The following is a 26,411-nucleotide window of genomic DNA, read 5'->3' on the forward strand; positions in this document are numbered from 1 at the left end:
TAGATGGTAATTCCCTGTAGCAGGTTGTGTCTCTCAATTGTGTCTGGGCTTCTGCTATATAATCATCTGTGTGTAATAGGACTACATTACCTCCCTTGTCTGCTTCTTTTATTTCTACCTCGGGGAGGGTCTTCAGTTCTTTTAGGGATTTGATTTCATCTCTAGATAGGTTGTGTGGGAGGAAATTCTTTCTGTTTTGGTATTTCCGATGTTCGGCAGTCAGATCTTTGGTGACCGCTGTATTGAATAAGTCAATGGTATTACCCGGTGGTAATTGGGGACAAAAGATGGATTTGGGGGTCATCTCACTGGTGTTGGGGTATGATGTGTCTATGCCCAATTATTGTGCTAGTGTCAGGGAGGTTTTTTGGTCTCCTGGGTCATCTGCTAGACTCTGATCCCGCGGAAGTAGCATCCTACTAATGAAGGCTACCAGTTAGTCTAGGTCCTCTTCATTCAACTGTGCCAAAACCACTTTTATGCCATGCTCTGTCTACACTATATATTATTTGGATAAGTTAGGTGCCTTATGTACAGGTGCTGTACACTTGGCTTCTTTGAGGGTATCAAAGGCTTTCTGGCAAGCCTCTGTCCACATCACCAATCTGGGCTGCTTCTTAGAAGTCCGCTCCGTTAAGGGAGCAACAATGGTGCCACATCCTTTAGTGAATCTGCGGCAGTATCCCGTGAAGCTCAGGAAGGCTCTTACTTCGCTCTGAGTTTTAGGTGGCTGCCAGGCAACATTAAAGGTCTGCACCTTATCCTCACCTGCAGGGTGACCCAGGTACACCACGAAACCCTGCCCAATCTGGCACTTACTAGCCTTGTTGGCCAGGCATGCCTGTTGCAGGTCCTAGAGCACCTCTTGGAAGTGATGCAGGTATTGCTGTCAACTGGAACTATACACAGCAATGTCGTCTAAGTAGGTGGCATGTAACAGCCAGGACCCTGTCAATAAACCTTTGGAAGGTAGCAGGGGCATTCTGCATGACAAAGGGCATCACCAAAATTGGAAGTGGCCCTGGGGTTGAGAATGCTGACCTCTCTTTAGCCCTCTCAGTCAAAGCGATCTGCCAATAACCGTATGTCAAATTGAAGGTACTGAGGAATTTGGCAATGCCCAGCTTGTCAATGAGCTCACCAGCTCTGGGGATATGGTGTGCTTCTGTCCTGGTAAAACAATGGAATCCTCAGTAGTCCACACAGAACCTGAGTTCTGGAGTGGTGTCCGGTGGGGCAGCCTTCAGTACTATCATGACAGGGCTGGACTAAGGACTATTGGAGTGTTCAAACACCCCTAATGCCAGCATCTTGGAGACCTTGTCCTGATGCTGGCCTTGCCCTAACTGACAACCTGTAAATTTGGTTCTGGACAGGTATGTCATCTCCAGTGCCAATATCATGGACACACAGGCGTGTGAGCCCAGGGGTGAGTGAAAACAAAGAGGCAAACTGTCCCAGTAACTAGCATTAATGTTCATGCTGCTCTGGGATCAAGGAAGCAGAGAGGTTGACACCTCCTACTGACCCATCATGTTCCTGAACAGAGAGGAGGTCACGGAGAGATTCGCTCTCCTCTTCCACTCCCTCATCTGTCACATGGTCACAAGGAGCATGATCAGTTCAGACCTCTAGAAGTGAGGCTTAAGGTAGTTTACATGGAGCCTCCTTGAGGGGTTCCTGGGTGTCTGAGGTATACCAAGTAGGTGAACTCTCCCTTTCACTCCTTTATTTTGGGTGGGCCAGTCCTAGGATCTTGGAGAGCCCTGGGCTCTATTGGATCCATGACCCATACTTTCTGGCCAGGTTGAAACTGCACCTGAGTGGCACTCTGGTCATGCCTGACCTTCATGACTTCTTGACTGGCCTCCAAATTACTTTTTGCCTTTTTTAAGAAGTGAGGCATTGTGTTGCGAATCACAAGCATGTAGCTAACCACATCTTGGTGGAGTTTCCTGTGAGCCTGTTCCCACCCCTTCCTGACAAGGATCAGAGGTCTCCTAACAAGGTGGCCATAGAGGTGTGAAAACCTACTCCTTTCTGTGGCACCTCCCTGAAGCCAAAAGGAAGGCATGGCAGGAGGATGTCCCACTTACACCTCTTGGGCTCAGGCAGGCACAAAACCATGTCATTCAAGGTCTTGTTCAATCTCTCTACAAGAGCATTGGTTTGGGGTGATAGGTTTTGGTGGACTGATAGGTTAGCCCACATTCATCCCACATGGACTCCATGTACCTGGACATAAAGTCAGTGCCTTTGTCAGACACCCCTTCCTTAGGGAACCCCACATGGTTAAAGATACTCATCAGAGCTCTAGCCACCACAAGTGCAGTCACTGACCTCAGATGTATGGCCTGTGGGTAGGAGGTGGCGCCGTCCACCAAGACCAGGACAAAACTGTTGCCTAAGGCTGTCTTGAGGTCCAAGGGTTCAATGATGTGGATTCCCACCCTTTCAAACAGGGTTCCAATGACTGGCAGTGGGATTAGGGGAGATTTTTGCTTTATCCCTGATTTACCACTGGCCTGGCAGGTGGGACAGGACCCTCAGAATCCATCTGAGGCTGTCTTCATTCAGGGTGAATTGAATTGGGAAACATGCCTGGCAGAGGACTTTTCTTACCCTAAATGCCCTGCCAGGGGTATATTATGAGCCAAGCCCAGTAGGAAGGTCTGGTAACATGATGTATTTAACAAGGTTTTAACTGTTCTGAGCAGAGGAGCGGCCATGAGTAATCTTGAGGAGGAAGATGCTCGGAGCTGGAGGTTGTCTATTTCTTTTTCCAGGTACTTCTTTTTTTAAATAAGTTATCAGTCTGTCAGTGAATCTTAGGATGGCATGTTGTTGAAGAAGAAGGTGAAGCTTTTGTGTTGTGTTTTTTCCCCAATTCTTCTTTTTTTAGTTTGGGCCTAAACAGCGCTTGCGCTGTCAGGCAATCTGTTGTATGTGCTTTGTGGGGACTGACTTCTCCTTTGCTTAGGTTTGGATTTTTTGTGTGTCATAAAAAAATAGTAGCTTGTAAATGGCTAACAATTGCTGCATCTCCCACCTTTTCTCCCAAGTTAATGCCCATAGAGTATTGGCTCAGGAACAAGCAGCGACGCGCATGCAGTCCTTAAGTATGAATAGCGAAGGAACTGGAATGTAAGTGCAGTCTGGTTACTGCCGGTGTCTAGCTTAGAAAGGACAGCAGCAGAGTCTGGTCAATATGGTGACAAAAGAAAGTTTACAATTGCTTTCAACATCACCATCACTGGACTGCCTCTTTTAGCTGTGAAATTATATAGTATCTTGTTACCTTACCTCACCAATACCTATTTTATAGATTTAGACAGATAAGAGGGTAAGTGCAATGGGCAATAAGATATGTTCTTTGCACAGGGATGTTTATGCCACTGCAAACTAAACCACCTGCGTTTACACGCTACTCGGATGGACGCAGGCGTAGGATGTAGTTATATCGAAAGCCAATAAATGTAATGGATGGCTTCGTATGTCTATTATTCACACTCATTGTAGCAGTTTACTGCACACTGAGCAGATGTAAAGGCAGGGAAACAACATTTACATCTATTTTGCTCCCCTGGTGGTCATTGGCACACACACAAAAGCATGTTTAATTTACAATAAACTGTATCTCGTGAGCGGGTTTTATGTCAGTATTCAGATGTCGACCAAAAAGCTCTGTTTGCTGTTTGTAATATGTAGTGTCAAATTATCTTCCTTTCATTTAAAGATTTAATTTATCGAGAACTGTAAATACAAGAATACCTTTCGATACACTACCATTTCTAAATAAACACACGTGGGATTGCCCAAAATTCCATGATGTAAAGTCAACAAGAGATTATAAAGAAAGTGAATAATGGACAGGCGTTATGTACTCTGGAATCCTGACAGATCTCCCAGGAGATATTTTATTCTTTCTTATAGTGCATCTTTGGGGTATTTACCTCATACTCCACCCCCTTTAAACCATACTGTTATCTCCACGTGAAGTGGAATTTTGAAAAGGCTGAGCCATCTATGGCCGTATTGCAGAATTTCCGTGTTAACATTTCTCATCCAGTGGAGGCCAGAGAGAGAATGCTGCTCACTGAACGTGAACAAAGTGTGCCCTTTGAAAAGCAGCTCTGCTTTCTGGGTTTGACAGAAACACCCACAATGTCCGACAAAAAAAAGAGCGATGAATATTGCTCGCTTTTTTACAGCTGCACATTCACTAATTGTGAGAAACAGGAAACCAGGGACTTTTTGTTAAGTAAAAAACTTCGGGGCATCATTCACTAGCAATCAGGCTGACAATAGTATCCTCTTGCTACAGCGCTTTGAAACTGCTTTTATACATAGTAGGATGAGTGTTCATAACATGAACTTTGGTTTTGTTGATGTCGTCTCTGTAGTATGGGCAGGTACTGCCTAATCCCCCTCCTCTCATTAACCAAGACCCTTGGGGTGGGACCCTCCCGGCTCCCGTGGGGCTCTCCGCCCCTCTTTTCCCCCAAGGCAAACAATTCAAACACCACAACTGTTTGGATTAGTGGTCGTTAACCCTGGCTGTATTTTAGTAAATAAAATAATTAAACATTAAAAATATTATTATTTACATTATGTACAATAAGCAGAAAGTCCAATACATTGATAGGTACAAGATGTCAATTGGCTTAACATGTACCTAATACATATCCATTCCTATCGAAAGCTAAGCGATGAAGATAATTTCTTTCTGCGTATCCCTGTTAGAGACTACGGCAAGGTCAATGACTGACGGCCCCAGATCCAGATCAAGCTAAGTCCCCAAAAACTCCTTCCGGAGTGACATTGCGTAGGGGGCCCAGCTTACCGGATGGATACCTCCCCCGGGCCCCCTCTACACCCTCATTGTTAACTCCATAAAGGGGCCGCTGCAAATTATGCATCCTTGCGGCCTTGAGCGCAGGCGCGTGTGGGGATTTGCCAACCAGCCTACTGGAAGCAAGACTTCCCTTCTCCCGCACCCTTCCAGCCTACCGGCTGTAACTGCCCCTTGAGTTCCATAAGAGACCCTCTGTCTCCCCCTCGGACGTCCCCATTTGACAATGGTGATGCCAGCTAAGGGCCAAAAACTATGCTCACCAATCATGACCTTACCGCCACAGGCCAGTATAGTTGCCCGACTATCTGGCCTCCCCCCTCTGCCTACCAGAAGGTCATGCTCTGAGCCTTGCCCCATCTAACCATGCAAGTATATTCTCCATGAATACCTGATTACCTCGACTGCACCCCATCCTGCAGAAAAGATTGCTCCACTCTGATGCACCCGTGTCCTATTGATCTAAGGTTCGGGGTCCTGAAGAACATCTCCATCTTGTTGCTAAATCCTCTTAACCGACTGATTAAAGGCCCACACAGACTCACCCCCTCTCCACTTGAATCTATGAATCATGTGTGACCACACTATCATTGCTTCGGGGCATTTCTTTGCCAACCGCCCCCTTCATTAACCCGGGTCTCTATTACACCCCTCCACCCCAGGTGTACTAAGTCGTTACCCCCTAAATGCAGGATACAAACTGCAGGAGGTCCAGGATTTTTGCCAAGTGTGTGTGTCACCAGATCCCTGAACTGGCAAAAAATGCAGACCACCCTGCCCGTAGGAAGAGATTTGAGCACCTACCTGCCGTGCCCTAGCCTCGTTGGTACCGGTTAAAAAATAATTTTTCCAACGTTCTCACGTATGAGTTACCTATTATCCACACATCTGATGAATACAGGCCCCAGCTAGGCCAGCAAGACACAAGGGTTCGCTCTCCTGCAAATGGAATCTGCAAGGAAGTTGGCACGGAAACTGCAAAGTACAAAGACAAAGTTTATTAACCCTTAAGGGTGGTCCTACAATCCATACAACACCCTTCAGTATTGCATAGAGTAGCACAAAGAACTTGCGTACACGGTCCCCTTTTATACACAACAGAGGGGCTCATAAGTGGGTGGATACAACATGAAGCAAGGAATATTGCCTTTTATGGACATTTTCAATGCAGAATCAATATGTGGGCGGAGTTGACACACTCCTTGAGCCCGCGAAAACATGGTCAAGTAAGGACTAACTGATAACAGATGTGGTCAAGTCTGGGCATGCGCCAGACGGACAAAGGAGCTATTTATAGACTGTTACTAGGCAGATTGCAAGAGCAACTAACACGAAGATAGGACTCTTCTCGTGCTACGCACGTGGAGGCATGACAATACAAAATGGAGTCCAGACTTTAGTCAACATAACGAGAGAAACTCGGTCATATAAGGGAAATTCATGTCTTTAGTAAATGCTTACTCACACCGCTATTTCAATTTTCAACAGACGACCCTTTCAGCATTTACTGAAGACATCCGGTTTGTTAGGATAATCATCGTATATATCAATCTTCATCATTTCTTCTATTTCTTTAGTCAGATGTTTCTGGTAAGTGACATTGGCAATAGCTTTCTTATCAGGAATGCAGAGTGACACACATAGGGAACAGAGTAAAGGACCGCATTGAATACAAATGCAACAAGAAAACAAAACTGCCACAATGATATAGAGACCAGTTAAGACCTTCCACCCCCATGTGGTAATCAACGCCCAAAACCATCCAGAAAAGGTCCAAGTACCATTTTCTGTATGGATTTCAGCTGCAATTTTATGCAGTTTATTAATAGCATTATAAACTGATGGCGTGTGGTCAGGAATAAACACGCAACAACTACTTCCGATAATTTTACAAGCTCCTCCTCGGTCAGCTAACATAACATCTAACACCATGCGATTCTGCAATGCAACAATTCTAGTAATTTGTAATTCTTCCGTAAGATTCCCAAGAGCAGCAGCGGTTTGATTTGTCACAGCCTCTACCACTCTTGTTAACCTTCGAACTTTCCTACTATTCAGGGCAGCTCCAACAAAGAAAAACAATCCTAAATTAAAATCAATATACTGCTGCAGACTGGTGTCAGTCTGGTCCACGTCATCAATCGATAGAGTACGTTTATACCTATTTACAGTCACATTATTCAACAACTTCAAATCTTTATGATAAGATGCAGGTGCCAAGAATACAGGGGGTAATAGGAATGCTACATAACATACTCCAGACCAACCGGCTGGCAAACGGTAATAACCTTTATTTCCACATACGAAGTATGTATTATGGGATGCTAAGAAGGTACTGTTATTCAATCCGTCGATGTTTAAAATAGTGATGCAATCACTAACACCAACAGGAATATAACCCACACTCTGGACACACAGGTCCGCTTGAGCTTGTGCCACTTGAATCACAAATCGGTCTTTCCCCACAGTGTCTCTGGTGTTCGTGAAAATATAGGGAATCGATTCATTGTCTGGTCGATACTCTTCCCATTCCCAAATTGTCCCATTCGCTTGCGGATATCCATCTTTATCCTGATGACATTCCCTATTAAGTCTGAAGAGTAATCGTCCCACTGTAGGTTTCCGGGTGGCAAAAAGCAAGGTGTACCATGCTCTACAGGAGCCATTATGAGAGAAAGGAAGAGGTATGAACGGAGTTCCTCCTTTCTTCTGGTGAGCTGGCATCATACCACATATCCAACAGTTCGTAGCATTGGTGGCAACATGGGTGTGATGCAACATCTGGATGAAAGTGTTATTCAAATAAGACTGACGATGCTTCAACTCTTGTTGTATAGAAATAGTGCTCCTCAGGCACTGGAGTAGTCAAGACAAGTAACTTTCGAGCAGGAGTCACATCCTCCACAAACCATGTGGTTATCCCAACAATAGCTACTGTAAACATAAAACCTGTTGCACAAAGGATTTTCTTTTTCTCCATGTCAGAATAAAAATCAATATCTTCCTGAAACTAAAAGGTTGTCAGAACTCTTCCCCTTAGGCAGCGGTTGATTTCTTCACCAACGGGCCAAGACGGGTGTCGCTACACTAATGCAGGGCTGATCCCCCCCCCTTGCCTCATTGGCTCTCCGTTTCACTAACCCAAGGGCCGTTCTGACAACGTGTCCTGAAACTGAAGAATTCACTTCCTCGGTCTGAGATGATATCGCCTTCCTCCAGGAATCACGTGGTCCGGAAAGAGCTCTTTGGTGTCGTTCGGTTCCACAGCACGGCCTTTCTCTGCAGTCAGAATTTCTCGATGGTCGGTCAATACAGCAGGCTCCACCAATCCGGGCGGTACTTTGCGACAGTGCAGGGAATGGATCCAATTCTTTCTGTTGGAAACCCGCACAGCCGTCCTCGTTGCAAGTAGGACTTGCTCAGGACCAACCCATCTCAGCTCCAAGCTGTTCGTCCTTTCAAAAATCTTCACCATGACATAGTCTCCAGGCCGGAGACTGTGACCTTCGCCGGTGGACCGATCAGGGAGCGCCTCCCGGACCTGTTGATGAATAGAAACCAAGTTATCCGTTAACTGTGCCAGATAATCATTCATCATTACACAAGGTACATCATACACAGCCTTAGGTCGTGGTGGACCCCAAATATTCATTGGGTGTCCAAAGACAATCTCGTATGGTGTAAGACCAGTTCGAAAGTGCGGTATCGATCTAATTGACAATAATGCCAGCGGTAGAGCATCTGGCCAAGTCAAAGACGTCGAAGCTTGGATTTTAGCGATCTTGAGCTTCAGTGTACCATTATACTTCTCGACTAGTCCTGCAGACTGAGGGAGAAACACTGCGTGAAACTTCTGGGTGATGCCCAGACCCTTCAAAACATACTTTATAACATCCGCTATAAAGTGGGGTCCGTTATCACTCCAGAGCAGTCTACAAACACCATATCGGGGGAAGAACTCCTTCAATAGCATCTTGGCGGTAGTCATTGCAGTATTGTCTTTCGTAGGGTATGCCTCGACCCATTTACTAAAGGCACATACCACTACTAGAACGTACTTCAAATTGTTACAGCGCTCAAGCTGGATGTAATCCATCTGCAAAACCTCAAAGGGTGCAGTAGGTGTCGCAAATCCTCCTGCTGGAGTTCGAGTACCCTTTCCTGGGTTGTACCTCAGGCAAATCATACAGGTCTGCACCACCCTCTTTGCCGTGCTAGCAATCTCAGGATGCTCCCAGACTTGGGTAAGCAATTTTACAATTGCGGAAGCTCCAACATGTGCTAGCCCATGTGCCATCTGAACCATAGGTTGTACAAAAGCTGTGGGTAGCTTCCATCTATCCATCTGCTTATTTCTCCAACAACCCTCATCATCCAATTCTCCATCATTGGACCATTGCTCCCGTTCTTTGTCAGAAGCGGTCCTCTGTATTTCCAGCACCTCTCTTTTCGCATCGTACCATCTTTCTACCTGCGACTTTACTACATACATGGCAGTAGCACCGGGCTGCATCGCAGTCTCCCGTGCCACCCGGTCTGCCAAAGCATTTCCTTCTCCAACCTTATCAACTACTTTCTTATGGGCACTACATTTAATGATAGCAATTTTCCTCGGATATGTCAATGCAGTCAAAAGGTTGTGAACTAACTCTCCATGCATTATTTGTACTCCATGCGACGTTAGAAACCCTCTCTCCTTCCAGAGTAGGCCGAAATCGTGCGTTACTCCGAAAGCATAGCGGCTGTCTGTATAAACATTCACACACAATCTTGTACTGAGCTCACATGCTCGTGTTAATGCTATCAGTTCCGCTGCTTGAGCTGATTTCTGTGGTATGCGTGCTGTCTCCACTATTGTTTGCAGTGTGGTAATTGCATACGCTGCTGAAGTCGTACAATCTGGTAGCTTCAGGCATGATCCGTCCACCCACAGTTCTCCATCTACATCTGGAAAGGGCGTATCCTGGAGATCAATACGACCCTTTGTTTGTTCCTCAGTCACAAGAATACAATCATGTGCTTTCCGTGCTTCAGACTGGGTCTCGGGGAACGGCAACAATGTGGCCGGATTTAACGTTACACACCTCTTTAACGTAATATGAGGAGCCAAAAGCGTCAGCTCATATCCCGTTAAACGGGCACTGGTCAAATGCTGCGTCTTTGTCTGATTAAGCAGGGCATCAACAGCATGGGGGACTAATACCAGTAGCTTATGAGATAACACAATTCCCTCGCTTTGGCGTATTGACACAGCTGTCGCCGCAACCGAGCGAAAACAACCAGGCAATGCTCGGGCAACAGGATCAAGTACAGCCGAAAAATATGCACAAGGGCGCTGCTTGTCGCCGTGCATCTGCACTAAAACTGATAATGCACATCCATCTTTCTCATGCACATACAGCGAAAAAGGTTTTGTATAATCAGGGGTCCCTAACACTGGTGCTGAACAAAGGGCCTGTCGCAATTTCTGAAAGGCAGTGTCACACTCATTTGACCAAGGAAGCGGAATAGGTGTGTCTTTTGTCAAAAGGGCTAACAATGGTTTGGCTATATGTGAAAAACCCAGTATCCATTGCCTACAAAAAGAAACAAGACCCAAAAATGCACGCACGTCCTTCTGCGTGGAAGGCACTGGCGTGTCCAAAATTACTTGAATACGATCTGGTGTGAGTGCACGCCCCTCCTTAGACAAAAGGTGACCCAGATAAGTCACCTTTGGTCTACAGAACTGCAATTTCTTCCGAGATACTTTGTGATTATGGGATGCCAAAAAGGAAAGCAAGGAAAACGTACTCTTCTCACACAACTCCGGAGTGTCAGCTGCCAACAAGATGTCATCGACATATTGAATGAGGGCGACACCCTCGGGCAGAACAAAGGAGTCCAATTGTCTTTTCAAAGCTTGACTGTAAATGCTAGGGCTTTCTGTGTAGCCCTGAGGAACTCTACAAAATCGATAAGACCTATTATTCAGAGTGAAACCAAAAAGGTATCGACTATCGGGATGAATAGGAATCGAAAAGAAAGCATTTTTCAAATCAATGACTGAAAACGTCGTCGCCGTAGGCGGGACCAAAGTAAGCAATGTCGTGATATCAGAAACCACTGGATATTGAGGTATCACGATCTTGTTCACTTCTCTCAAATCGATTATAAACTGATAAACTTTGGCATCCGTATCCTTTTTCAAAATGGGTAGAATCGGACTGTTACAGACGTTGTAGGGAACCTCCTCCACTACTCCCACCTTAATCAAATCCTGCACAATCTGTATAAGGGCCTCCTCCCCCTCCTGGGAAATACGATACTGCGGGAGGCGTGGTAACACCGCCCCTCCTTGACACTAATATGGACAGGCGGAATCACCATCTGTCCTACATCGGTATCCGAAACGGCCCACAAAGTACGGGGGAGAGTTGCTAACACGGTATCCTCTGCAACCACACACATCCGTTCAGACAGAGGGTGATTATCATTTAATATCACACGCACACCAGCGGGGGAGCAGCGGATCGTAGCTCTGAAGTGCTTTAGCATATCAAGACCCATAATGTTGTCCGGCGTGTTCGGGGCAAGCAAAAACGGACAGGGTGCAGAAAAAGAATCAACCTGAAATGTGAGGGGTCGAGAAAGAGGGCTTCGGGAGAGCGTACCATCAAACCCTACCGATGTAACCATTAAGCCAGATGGGGGAGCCCACGGAACCAATTGTTTAGACAGCGCACTACGAGTCGCTTCTGTATCTACTAGGAACTGATCAGTAGAACCCAAAACCTCCACTGATACATAAGGACCCTTCTGATCAACCGGCACCTCAACTGATTCCAACCCCCATCCAACGCATTCCTATGCATGCTGTGAATCATGGTACCCAGAGCGGTCGGCCCCTGACACTTGGTACTGGTTCTGTCGATCAAAGACATTAGGTCTATTTTGTTGCTGCCCGGTAGGTTCAAAGCGGGCGTGATCATTAGAATTCCCTCGAAAATTCGAAAAACCCCCTCTACCTCTCGGTCCACCCTGATTATGCCCCTGATGCGATGCGTACAACGTCGGGCAATCTCTGGCCCAGTGTCCAGATTGTTTACAATACGCACATTGATTCCTATTCAAATCAGATCGGCCCAAAGGAGGACCATAAGATCCTCCCCTACCTCTATTAATACCCCGACGAGGCGGACCATACACTTGCGCTAACATCACCTTCGTTTTTAAATCTTTCGACTTCTTCTCCTCCTGCCCCTTCGCTTCTTGCTCCTGACGCTCATAATACTGAGCTATAGTCAAGAGGGCTGTCGGAGACGCCGTGGACCAAGAACTTTCACTCGCCTTTAGGCGGGCCGCTATTGCCGGTAATAAATTCGCCACATATTTATCAGCAAAAAGGTGCCGACCCGTATCATCCGTAAGGGACTGACCACTAAAATCATGAAACGTCTCCTGAAAGCGCGTAAAGAAATCCGCAACTGATTCATCGGCTTTCTGCTTACACGAGGCTAACATGTTCCAGTCAATCTTTTTAGGGGGAATGATTGTTTTCAACTTAGTCAGAATAGCAGCAGGGAGATCTAAAATAATTTGAGGTGGTTTCTGCGCGGGTTTCCTCTCCCTATCCTCATCCTCAAGCTCATACCACCGAGCCTTAAAAGCGGCAACATCGTCCACCTTCCGTACGGATCGCCACATATCCGGTGGTAAAATAAGCCCAAAGAACAGATCTATATCTGCTAAGGTCATAGTACAAGAATTCAAGGCCCCCTCGACTTCTTCGTAAAAGGCCGCTGGATTCTTGCGGGGATCAGGCAACGCATTCTTTAATGCCATAACGTCAGCCCTATGCCAGGGAGTATAAACCCAATTGTACACAAAATATCCATTAGCGTCAGCGGAGGTAAGATCCGCACTAGTTCCCGCTCCTTTAGGAGGAACATACAAGGGTGCCGCCTCTCGCATTGGTTTAGCATGCACTAGGTCGCTCTTATCTGAGTGGGAGGTAGATGATTGGTCATCACCGACACGTGAAGCCGACTGCTTTTCCTCCTCTGCTTTTAGGCGCGCTCTCTCTTTAAGGTCACTCGCTGCATCCCGCAATGCAAACAGCCGTCGAGCCGCATCAGGCGCCTTAGAGGGAGAAAAAACACTGTTACGCAATGCTTTAGCATCTAATATTACATCATCAGGCTCAAAAACTGCCGAATATTTCCGAAAAACAGTAATCACTTCATCAGAAAAGTGGCCCAAAAAATACAACTTCTCTCTATCCTGCCACGTTTCCCAAGAGTCCAACAATTCATCGAGGGATAACTTGCCCTTAAGTGCACGATAGGAAACTTGCCGAAGCTCACCCATTCGGTCAACCGATAACATGGACCGCGTGTCTACCTTACCCGACGCCGATCCAGAATCCTGTGGCCCCGGGGCAGACGCGCCAACATAAGGGGGCGGAGAGCGATCTAGTAAATAAAAATCATCGTCAGGATTATTAAGGACAGGATAAAGTGACTGACGGACAGCATATTGACCCGAGACTTGCAACCTACACTCTTTCTCTTGTCTCTCCGTCTGTTCTCTTTCCTCCCGACGCTTCGCTTCCTGTGCTCGCACATGATCATTCTTCCGTTGCTCTTTATCAAACAGCGCTTTCTCACGTTTCTCTCGCTCACGCACTTCCTTCACCCATAATCGCACACATTCAAACATGTCTTGACGAGCACGCCGTTTACACATACACTGTTCCACATACTCAATCTTACGCATATCAAACGACCCATACAAAGGCCATCGTAACTCAGGATCCTTTCTGGTATATTTCCTCCATACTGTGCTGTACATTATGGAAGAAAGACCATGCTTCACATACATATCCCTATTAGGAGTCCCCTCTGGGGGAGCTGGAGCAGATTCCTCGAGGTTTAACCGGTTTCCAAAGCAGCAACACCACTTACGGAGTGCGCTAAAAGCAGGCATGCTCAAAAATAATGCAAAATATGCAGTATTATCAAAAAAATGGCACTTAAACGTTGTGCCGTTCAAAGTTACACAGCTCCGGAGAAATATCTCCACATTACCTGCCTATATGTGTTGCAACGCATATATTCTCACAATAATCAATACAAGATATGACCGGTCATCACAAATCAAACTCAAATAGCCAAACCCGGCTTCAAAAACTCAGAGCAAGTACCGTACAACGGTTCTTACCAATCAAGAGTGTCCAGGTTCCAACTGCCAAGCTCCAAAATTCGCCCAAACGGCTGTCACGGCAGGACCGACAGAAGAGGTCTCAGTCGAGGACCGGCGCCACCCAGATGGTCAGCTCGGAAGGGAAGGAAGAAAACCTCGGGATGCCAGGACTAAAGTGTCTCTGGCAGTGATCACATCCCCGGCCAAATTCCTCACCTTCGTCACGACCAATCCTTCGAGCATCCGAGTCGCCGATGAGCCACACGTGACGGGCGCCAATTGATGAATACAGGCCCCAGCTAGGCCAGCAAGACACAAGGGTTCGCTCTCCTGCAAATGGAATCTACAAGGAAGTTGTCACGGAAACTGCAAAGTACAAAGACAAAGTTTATTAACCCTTAAGGATGGTCCTACAATCCATACAACTCCCTTCAGTATTGCATAGAGTAGCACAAAGAACTTGCGTACACGGTCCCCTTTTATACACAACAGAGGGGCTCATAAGTGGGTGGATACAACATGAAGCAAGGGATATTGCCTTTTATGGACATTTTCAATGCAGAATCAATATGTGGGTGGAGTTGACACACTCCTTGAGCCCGCGAAAACATGGTGAAGTAAGGACTAACTGATAACAGATGTGGTCAAGTCTGGACATGCGCCAGACGGACAAAGGAGCTATTTATAGACTGTTACTAGGCAGATTGCAAGAGCAACTAACACGAAGATAGGACTCTTCTCGTGCTACGCACGTGGAGGCATGACAATACAAAATGGAGTCCAGACTTTAGTCAACATAACGAGAGAAACTCGGTCATATAAGGGAAATTCATGTCTTTAGTAAATGCTTACTCACACCGCTATTTCAATTTTCAACACATCCTGTTCTGTGAGTTCCCAAGCATGAACCCGGTCCGTAATGTGCGCTGTGTGGTGATGAATTGCTGGCTGTTGTCCTCCTGCCTGAATGAACAACTATCAATAGGCCATTCTTTATGAGAAAACTTTCCCTCCCGAATGAATCCATGTGAAAGCATGGAATTATGAGGACCTAACCCAATTATCCATGTTCTTATTAGGTTTCTAACAGAAGTGTTCAAGGCCCAGATCAAAACGCTCTCTGCCACTGCAATCATGGGATGCTGTGGGCCCACCTTCCTAGAGGGCCCAGTTCGCCCAAAGGTTATGTCCCTCGGCACCCCCTGTGCCCTAAATATTATCTTCCAGGAATAATGCTGTCATGCCAAGTTTCTTGTGCCACTGCATTTGTGAGAGGGGTTGGCCCAAAGATGCCTACTGGAAGCGGAACTTCCCTCCCCCGCACCCTTCCATCTTTCCTGTGGATCCATTGCTAAGAATTCCAGAATGAGAATGTGACTAATCCGGTACTCTCCCTCTCAGAAACCCCCAGTCCAGCACCTCTTCTACATGGGTGGGCTCCTTGTTTCGTGAGGACCCCACCCACCAACTATACCGGGAGTGCTTGTGCAGGGGGCCCATCTGCCCGCTAGGATACCTCCCTCAGGCACCCCCATACACCCATCTTTCTCCCTCCCTGTGCTTAGCTTGCGCCCAACGCGCATGGACGGGCCTCTGTAACTTCGTCTGCATCCACCAAGAGTGGCAACAACAGCGATCCAGCTGGTATTCACAAACAACTCCTTGCACCTTACACCTTGGCAATGCCTCATGTGTGAGTGGTCCTCGCCCAGGACCCATTGGAAACCGCTTTCACGTTCACAAAGGACAACGAGGTACCCAGTTGTTGTCTCCAATCCTTCTGCTTTTCACTTGCGCCGACTGGAGGATACAAAAGAGAGAAAGGAGTTAGAGGCAAACCTAACAACGGGATTAAGCGCACATATTATCTGTCATTGTCAGATTCCAAACCACCCAGGCTTGTGGTTCTCTGTCCCAGCTGGCCCATCATTGCCGCCTCCTTGGCACCCTAAATCAAGAGTAGGTCCTAGCCTGATGGCTGCACCCTTTAGCCTCCGACCTGAATGATCGACCGGGACAATTTGAGCAGTCCTGGTAAAATATACCAATAGCTTGATACATCTCCCCCACCTTCCTGAACCCCAGATGGGCCGCCCTGTATAGTTCAATCCACTCCAGATCGTGCTAGACCTGGTACCCCCACAGGGCTGCAATGATATTTGCGTAAATCCATGAAAAGCGCTGCGATCCCGTTTTGCTGAATGCCACCCCAAATTTTGTCGGTGCCCCTGGTACCCCACAAAGGCTGCAATAACATTTACGTACGACATGAGAAGTTTTTCACTCCAGTTTTGCTGGTTTTTGTGGAATCAAACTACCCTTGCACTAATACCTGTACTGCAGAATTCAGACCTCCCAAGGCAAAGACGTGATAGCGGCTTAATTCCGATGGCCCATAATTCTGGATGATAACCCCGGATTAAGAGCATCTTGGCTGGATAAATGTCTAGACACAACCCTCTAAGCTGACCCCATTGCGCCCGCCAGTTGTATGGCAAAGAACATTTCGGCAGTGAGTGAGAACATGCACCGAAAGCCGCACAAATCACCGCTAGCATAGAGCATTGCCAAAATATATAAGACCAAACCATTGGTGACCAAAACACTGCGTTCAGTGTAACCAGTTATAACTTATTGAGTGGGTACAATTCCAAATTATGTTTGTAAGGGGTCAGGCAGTGACAATTGCTGCTCCCCTGGCAATAATAAATAGTAGCCTCACCTCATGAGTTTGGGTTGGAAAATGCCAGTGGGCAAGGGACCTATCACTCCCTAATATGTGCCCATTACCATACACCTAGATACTTTTACCCTAGCTGTTAAGATCCATGATTTACAACTGGCATTGCCTGCACACATGTAGCGTGCATGTTCACCATAAAGGTATCCTGGCGCTGAAATAACATATTTATTGTTTCCCAATTCAATGCCACTCATTTTTTCTCCCCCAGAAAGATGAATGAACCCTCCACGCATTGGAACCTTAATCACAAGTCCTAACGTGGAACAGTCACATAATTACATTAAACACATAAAGACACAATTTTTTGTAATAAGATGCAGCTTAAGTGCACATACTAAGACTGGATGCAACCATTTTTTAGTGAGCTTACGTTAATTTCTCATTTCCATGCAAAACAGAGAGAACATATAGCACAAAGAAGTGCACAGGGAGATGCCTGTATCTGAGATTACCACCAGCGGCGTAGCTAGGGGGGGGCGATGGGGGCGGTCCGCCCCAGGCGGCACTATTTTGAGGGTGGCAGCTGCGTGGCACTGGCCTGTTGCGGCGGCCTTTATAAATTATTTGGGGACAGTCACTGACTGACAGTAGTGTCAGTGACTGTCCCCAAATAATTTATAAAGGCCGCCACAACGGGCCAGTGCCGCGCGTCGCGGCCGTCGTTTGAAGTGCAAGCGCTGCCTGCGCAGTGCGCACCTGCTTGAAACTAAAAGCAAAACATGTTGCCTGCAGTGCACTGGGCATGCACCACGGTGCGCTACGTACCTCAGCGTTTGTAGTGCGTTTGTGATTCTTTCAGAACCACGGGACAGTCATGAAACGGGGTCAGAGCTCAAGGTGCTGTGCCGTGCTGTCTGTCATGTGTCAGACGCAAAATAATCCCTACCGAAATGACGTCCACGGAGAGTATTTAAACTCAAAGCTATATAGAGGGATGGAGGATTGTGCCCTCTTAATATGTCAACATGAGTCTGGATAAATCGTCAAACGTCTTCATATGTTATTCGTGCTTGGTTTTTATTAGACTTTTTTCGTGAAGATGAGAAACAGACTATTGAAAGATAGCTGACACGTGTTTCGCCCTAGTGGTCCATTGACTGTGGGCTTTTTCAAGGCTGAACAGTTGAAAGTTAGAATGGAAGGCAATTAAGGGTGATGACAGTATCATAGGAGATATAGAAAGAGTGGAGGTCACAGAATAAGAGGTCATAGGATAGTTATTAGTGGACGATTAGTCGTTAAAAGTCAGAGAATGACGTGATGGAAGCCAAGTATAGACGACAGGGTGAAGACGGAAGGGGGCGGGGCATGGTGGGAGAGAAATGGAAAAGTGAAGGGCAAGAGAGATAGAAACAAAATATGAAAAGGGATAGTGAGGGGATGGGGAGGGAGAAGTTAACATAGATGTGTTAGATGAATATATAGTAACAGAGGGTAATCTGTAATAATCACGAGTATCAGGCAACCAGAAGTAAGCTGTTACAATTACAAAGTGATATGGACATTTTAAGTAAAAAGAAAAAAATGTGGTAATCACAATGAGACCATGTGCATAAAGCCAATAAAGGTAAACGGGTACAGTTGCAAAGGCGTCCGCGTAATAGGAATATATATACAGATTCTATGTATCAAGGTGGATTAATCGTTGTATGCATATGTATATATGTGCAGGTACGTCAGCTAGGAGGCATTTTTATAGAAAGATATAAACATATAAACACTGTTTGATGTAGTAATTTTAGTTTAAACATTTGAAACATAAAACATGGAAATGAAAAAATGAAAAAATTAGAGAAAGTTAGAAGAAGTTAGAAAAAGAAATAGAAATAGGCAGAGAGAATGTAGGAAATCTGTGAGATAGGATGGTTGCTTACCGAACCTTGATTATAACACAGAAGTAATCTTCGTGTTTCTAAAATTGAGAAAATGGAAAAAGAGGGACACTGTAGGTGGCTGAGGTTAAGGATACGAAATTACTGAAAAGGCCTAAGAATAGGGGGAAACCAGGATGCAAATGGTGACAACTCCAGAGAGAACAAAAATAAAGCATTGCGCCAAACGGAGCAAGATTAACGATGGAAATCTGGCCACGGAGATAAAGTTAAATTAATTTGGAACAAGTGCTCATAGCATTAAGAATATGAACGAGGACGATGTGGGAGCACTCGTGAAAGGAGCAAAGGCTTGACAGGTCATGAGGCAAAGGGCAGACAGAAGTCGTGCTTACGGGGCCTAGGAGGCATAAACAAAATTGAAGATACAAGTTGGCTATTGCCGGTTAAAAACATACCGGAGAGATTCAGGATGCTGAAGTTAAATAAACGAAGGCCAAGAAGGTGCTGGGAGAGGCGTGTGGGATTGGAACAAAAGCTCTCTAAAGGGGAGAAAGAAAGGAAGCTGATTTGGTCTCTGCGTCACAGAACAAAATGAGTTCCGTCAGGAGCCGTTATTTATGACCTGACATTAGAGTCAGCACAAGCAAAAAAGGGGAGAGGGCATGCTTTAGAGAGTGAATGCCACTGAAAAGTTACTATTGATGGTTTCAGAAAGCGAGGGATTTTAAAATGGCATGATGCTGGAGGAAAGAAGAGAAGGAAAGAAAGGAAAGGGAAAATATATATATAATGTAGAAAAGAAAAAGAAAAGAAAAATGGGAATAATAAGGAAAAAGGTGGTTAGGTTAATCCATGTAAATGTGGAAGACTAGAATGGGTGGTAGGAACAACCGAAACCAATCGATCCGATTCAAGATATAAGTGTAAATACGGCATGAATGAGTAGTGTTACAGAAAAGCTAGGTCATAGGATATGCGTACTCTTGGTCTGAAGGAAACACAAAGGAAACCATTTAGAAAAAGGGGGTAGTAATCATACGTGTCATGGTCCTGGATCCGTTGCGAGGGTCATAGTAAGCATCATGGAATCTGTAAGATTAAAAGGTGGCTTAGAGGGGTGGTGAAGTTCATGGTAGACCCAGCACCAACTGTGATTAAAATGTACAGAAAGGAGGTGCAAGAAGAAAATGGAAGGATTATGAAATCATGGTTGACATATGAGTTAGTTTCAAAAGGGGTAAGATCAGTATCTAGTGTGTCACTTGATTAGTACAACCAATAATGCATTTCTTGATCTTTGTTGAGTCCCAGGGTTGTGGCATTCAGGCGTATGATGTATTTACTCTCTCTGCGTCTCATGGTGAGTTCCCGGTTTCCTGCTCTGGAACTAGATTTAACAATCTCCAGTCCAAAGAATTTGAAGGTCTTTCTGTGTGGGTGAAATTCTTGAAAGTGTTCTGTTAGCGGTGGTCCCACCTCATCCTTGTTGATATTTCGATAGTGCTCCATGATCCTGGTTTTGAGTGCCCTGATTGTGCTCCCTATGTAGATTTTGTTGCAGGGGCAAATTATTATGTAGATTACATGTGTGGGTGTACAGGTGATCCAATCTGTGATGCGGATGGTGATGTTCGGGTCATGTCTGTATTCCATTTGCTTGTTTGCTCGCAATTTACAAGCGTTGCAATCATGGCAGATGTAGAAGCCGCCCGGTCTGGTCAAGAAATTGGTCTTCATTTTGGTCCTTTTATCCTTAAATTCCGATTTACACAGAATTTGTTTAATATTCTTGGCTCTCCTAAAACCCATTTGAGGAAATTCCTCCATCGTATTGGTTAGGGATGGGTTAGAAGTCAGGAGATGCCAGTGTCTTTTTAGAATTTTTCTGATAGAGTGATGTCCATTGTGATAGTCTGTTAGAAATCTGATTGTGTTCGGTTTCACGTTTTTTGTGACATCTTTCGGTTCAAGTAAATCCTCCCTCGAAAGTTTTTCACAGTCCTTGAAAGTTTTTTCAAGGAGTTGTTTGGGGTATCCTCGGTTCAGTAATCTCTGTGTTAAAAGCTCTGAGCTTTCTTTGTAGGTATCTAGTTTGCTACAATTTCTTCTCATGCGCTGAAATTCTCCTTTTGGGATGTTCCCAATAGTTTTCTGTGGGTGACAGCTGTCTGCCCGAAGTATTGAATTTGCCGAGGTCGGTATGCGGAAAGTTTTGGCTTGTAATTTGTTGTCTTCAACATATATGGTGATGTCCAGGAAATCTATTTGCTCGGATGAGATGTTGCTTGTGGTTTGTATATTCCATCTATTTGTGTTAATTTTGTGTAGGAATTCTTTGAGTCTGGGTCCTGAACCCTGCCAGATGCATAAAATGTCATCGATATCGCGGCCCCAGTAGGTTATATGGGCGGTATATTCGGCAAAAACATCATCCCATAACCAGTATTTTTCAACAAGTCCCATAAGGATACAGGCATATGGGGGAGCGAATTTGGCTCCCATAGCGCTGCCCTGAATTTGTAGGTAGCATTTGGAATTAAATGTGAACACATTGTTTGTTAGGCAAAAGTGAAGCATCTCCAGCGTCATCTCATTGGATTCTAGGAGGTGAACTGATTTGGTAGCTAGTGATTTCTGTACTGCTTCCATTCCATCCTCATGACGAATTGAGGTGTAGAGACTGACCACATCAATTGTGGTCAGTAGGCAATCGTCATTCCATGGGATATTGTTCAATTTTAAGAGGATGTCCTTTGTGTCTCGGATATATAAGGGTAGGCCCTTCATGAGTGGTTGTAACTGAAAGTCAATGTATTCACCCAGTTTCGAGCAAATGGAGTTGATGCCGGCAATAATCGGTCTCCCTGGTGGATTGGTTTTGCTTTTGTGAATTTTGGGTAGGAGATAGAGTGTTGGCATTGTTGGATGTTCTACATTTAATTCCTCTCGTTCCACCCGGGTTAGTAGATTTTTCGTATACCATGTGTCTAATTTCTTTTTTAGGGTTTCTTGAATTTTGGTCGTAGGGTTAGATGGTAATTCCCTGTAGCAGGTTGTGTCTCTCAATTGTCTCTGGGCTTCTGCTATATAATCATCTGCGTGTAATAGGACTACATTACCTCCCTTGTCTGCTTCTTCTATTTCTACCTCGGGGAGGGTCTTCATTTCTTTTAGGGCTTTGATTTCATCTCTAGATAGGTTGTGTGGGAGGAAATTCTTTCTGTTTTGGTATTTCCGATGTTCGGCAGTCAGATCTTTGGTGACCGCTGTATTGAATAAGTTAATGGTATTACCCGGTGGTAATTGGGGACAAAAGATGGATTTGGGGGTCATCTCACTGGTGTTGGGGTATGATGTGTCTATGCCCAATTATTGTGCTAGTGTCAGGGAGGTTTTTTGGTCTCCTGGGTCATCTGCTAGACTCTGATCCCGCGGAAGTAGCATCCTACTAATGAAGGCTACCAGTTAGTCTAGGTCCTCTTCATTCAACTGTGCCAAAACCACTTTTATGCTATGCTCTGTCTACACTATGAATTATTTGGATACATTAGGGGGCAGATTTATGAGCCCCTTGCGCCACTTTTGCGTCACTTTTCCCATGTTAAAAGTGACGCAAAAGTGGCGCAAGGGGCTCATAAATCTGCCCCTAGGTGCCTTGTGTACAGGTGCTGTACACTTGGCTTCTTTGAGGGTATCAAAGGCTTTCTGGCAAGCCTCTGTCCACATCACCAATCTGGGCTGCTTCTTAGAAGTCCGCTCCGTTAAGGGAGCAACAATGGTGCCACATCCTTTAGTGAATCTGCGGCAGTATCCCGTGAAGCTCAGGAAGGCTCTTACTTCGCTCTGAGTTTTAGGTGGCTGCCAGGCAACCTTAAAGGTCTGCACCTTATCCTCACCTGCAGGGTGACCCAGGTACCCCACGAAACCCTGCCCAATCTGGCACTTACTAGCCTTGCTGGCCAGGCATGCCTGTTGCAGGGCCTAGAGCACCTCTTGGAAGTGATGCAGGTATTGCTGTCAACTGGAACTATACACAGCAATGTCATCTAAGTAGGTGGCATGTAAGGCCTCATTAACAGCCAGGACTCTGTCAATAAACCTTTGGAAGGTAGCAGGGGCATTCTGCATGACAAAGGGCATCACCAAAATTGGAAGTGGCCCTGGGGTTGAGAATGCTGACCTCTCTTTAGCCCTCTCAGTCAAAGCGATCTGCCAATAACCGTATGTCAAATTGAAGGTACTGAGGAATTTGGCAATGCCCAGCTTGTCAATGAGCTCACCAGCTCTGGGGATATGATGTGCTTCTGTCCTGGTAAAAAAATGGAATCCTCAGTAGTCCACACAGAACCTGAGTTCTGGAGTGGTGTCTGGTGGGGCAGCCTGCAGTACTATCATGACAGGGCTGGACTAAGGACTATTGGAGTGTTCAATCACCCCTAATGCCAGCATCTTGGAGACCTCGTCCTGATGCTGGCCTTGCCCTAACTGACAACCTGTAAATTTGGTTCTGGACAGGTATGTCATCTCCGGTGCCAATATCATGGACACACAGGCGTGTGAGCCCAGGGGTGAGTGAAAACAAAGAGGCAAACTGTCCCAGTAACTAGCAATAATGTTCATGCTGCTCTGGGATCAAGGAAGCAGAGAGGTTGACACCTCCTACTGACCCATCATGTTCCTGAACAGAGAGGAGGTCACGGAGAGATTCGCTCTCCTCTTCCACTCCCTCATCTGTCACATGGTCACAAGGAGCATAATCAGTTCAGACCTCTAGAAGTGAGGCTTAAGGTAGTTTACATGGAGCCTCCTTGAGGGGTTCCTGGGTGTCTGAGGTATACCAAGTAGGTGAACTCCCCCTTTCACTCCTTTATTTTGGGTGGGCCAGTCCTAGGATCCTGGAGAGCCCTGGGCTATATTGGATCCATGACCCATACTTTCTGGCCAGGTTGAAACTGCACCTGAGTGGCACTCTGGTCATGCCTGACCTTCATGACTTCTTGACTGGCCTCCAAATTACTTTTTGCCTTTTTTAAGAAGTGAGGCATTGTGTTGCGAATCACAAGCAGTTGTTGAAAAGATTTTTTATTGAATTGGTCATTTGTAGGTTTCCTTTGAGAGTATGTCTGTTCTGAAATGTGCAGTATGGTATGGGAATGAATGTAAGATATGAAAGATTTGTAATGAATGGAGTTTGTAAAGAATGTGATTGAAAAAGTTTTTTATATGTTCACAGCTATATTTTTGTGATATATGTTTAAAATATACTTGGTTAAGTCACTAAAAAATTATGGTGCTATATGAAAATTGATGAAATTGATTGATTAAACTGACGGAAAAAGTGGTCTAGAGGCTCATGTTGTTTTCATTCAATATGTCCCTCCGCTAAAAAATGCGGACAGAAAATTATTGATCAGTATTGGTAATTTTGATGTTATTTATGTTTATAGGCTTGGCCTTACTGATATAAGCCTAAACCCAGTTCTTGCTTAATTTACCTTTAGAAAGTTGGCATTTTCTTGACCTCGGCAATTTGTGCCTGCAGCCTGCCTTAGGTCACATGCCTGGGTGTGCTAACAATTAGGGCCCGATTCACAGAACTAACTTAAGACAAAATCCTAAACTTACTACCATTTTCGTATTCACAGAAGGCACTTACTCATTTTGGTATTCACAGAAGACACTTACTCACTTCGGTATTCACAGAAGTTAGGACTCCTAACTTTAGGACTCCTAAATGCCTTCTGTGAATACCGAAAGTCTTAAAATTAGGATTTTTCTCAGTTTAGGAGTCCTAAAGTTAGGAGTCCTAACTTTACTACTACTAAATTGAGAAAAGTCCTAATTTTAAGACTTTCGGTATTCACAGAAGGCATTTAGGAGTCCTAAAGTTAGGAGTCCTAACTATACTACTGCTAAACTGAGAAAAATCCTAATTTTAAGACTTTCAGTATTCACAGAAGGCATTTAGGAGTCCTAAAGTTAGGACTCCTAACTTCTGTGAATACCGAAATGAGTAAGTGCCTTCTGTGAATACCAAAATGGTAGTAAGTTTAGGATTTTGTCTTAAGTTAGTTCTTTGAATCGGACCCTTAGACTTTTTGAATTCCTCCCAGCCAGTCACACAGTAGTGTTATTAGCTGAGCCTCAATGGGCCATCAGCTAGCAAGATGGGGGGCTGATCACAACCTCACTTGCACCTGAATAGGCTGTGTCGTTTCTCCTCACAATAGACCTAACAACTCTGCATTGTCAGTGCAGCGAGCTTGCAGCCAGGGTGGGGGGCAGGAAGCTCTTAGAACTTCAAACTTCTCTCACCTTCTGGGAGCAGAGGACCAGGGAATAAGACCTGGATCTCAGACCCACCACTTCAGTACACTTCTGCACCTGTGGATACTCTGCCAGGAAGAAGGACTGCTGTGCTCCTAAAGGACTGCCACTCTTCTGGATTTTTTCTATGGATTGACTGCTGCCCTGCGGTGCTGACCTGCTGCCTACTGTAGCTGCTCTCCTTATCTGGGTGAGAAGGACTGGACCCCAGAACTCAGAGTGGCTCCAAGGCTAGTTGGCTGGCTTCCTTATCTGAAGTCTCAGGGGCATTAAAGAATTCCAACTACCCAGCTTCTGCACCTGGACTCTGCCATCTGTGAGTTTGCCCTACCAAGTGGTGCCACCCCACTCCTGGACCTTAGGAAGTGGACCTAATGTGCTTGCTTCAGCAGGATTGATGCACATTCTGTAAACCTGCTACATCGCCCCTGTGGGATCAGAAAAGATGCACTGTGCTGCAGTATGGTTCTGACTCAACGGATCTCCTTCAGAACCACCACTGCGCAATGCTCATCCATCCAGAATTTGCAATAGGGACTGAAATAGCTCATTGTATGGTCTAGTACTTTTTTCGAATGGGTTATAGAAACTGACTAATGTCAACCACGCAAAAGAGGACCCAGTGGCCCTGCATCTCACTTCCAATCATGGATATCTGCGCTCAAATTTCTAGCTATAAACAAGAAGACATCACGATGGCCTACCGGGCCTGCTGAAAAACCTATGAAACCAGCCCATTTCTTAAACAATGAAAATGTAGCCAGCTTAGTCAATACAATATGGGTTTTCTGTAACAATCATATGGATGGAGTATGATCCACAATCCAAGTTTCAATAGCGTAAAGTTTCAATGTATTATTTAGCCTATTAGCATTGAATTAAATAATCTTCAATATGTTTTTTTGGGTTCCTGACCCACTGATATCTTCCTTGAATATTATAACCATATTTTTTGGGAGGCCTAGACATGCCTGCACTCTTGCTCACTTTGCCACTGGATTCAAGCAAGCCTGGCTGAAGACGGCTGAAATGCCAGAAACCGGTCCTAGGAAGCTTGTTTCCGGTCCAGGGAAGGCATGGCTTGGCAGTTCGGGCTTGACTGTTCCCATGAGGCACATGGTCAGACTGATTTGCATATGGCCATGTCTGAACTGGGGTGGCAGAGTGGGCTAAAAACGGTGATGGATCAAACCCAGATCTGTTGACTGGGTATGAGTGTTTGATTGGTTCTGATGCTCCGTCCATCACCACCCCCTTTTGTACCGCTTTGTTCGCCATAAGTTGGCAGGGTATGCTCAGACGTGAGTCCCTTGCTCACTTTGCCACTGGATTCAAGCAAGCCTGGCTGAAGACGGCTGAAATGCCAGAAACCGGTCCTAGGAAGCTTGTTTCCGGTCCAGGGAAGGCATGGCTTGGCAGTTCGGGCTTGACTGTTCCCATGAGGCACATGGTCAGACTGATTTGCATATGG

Source organism: Triturus cristatus, chromosome 9, assembly GCF_964204655.1.
Source record: "Triturus cristatus chromosome 9, aTriCri1.1, whole genome shotgun sequence".
NCBI classification, from domain to species: Eukaryota; Metazoa; Chordata; class Amphibia; order Caudata; family Salamandridae; genus Triturus; species Triturus cristatus.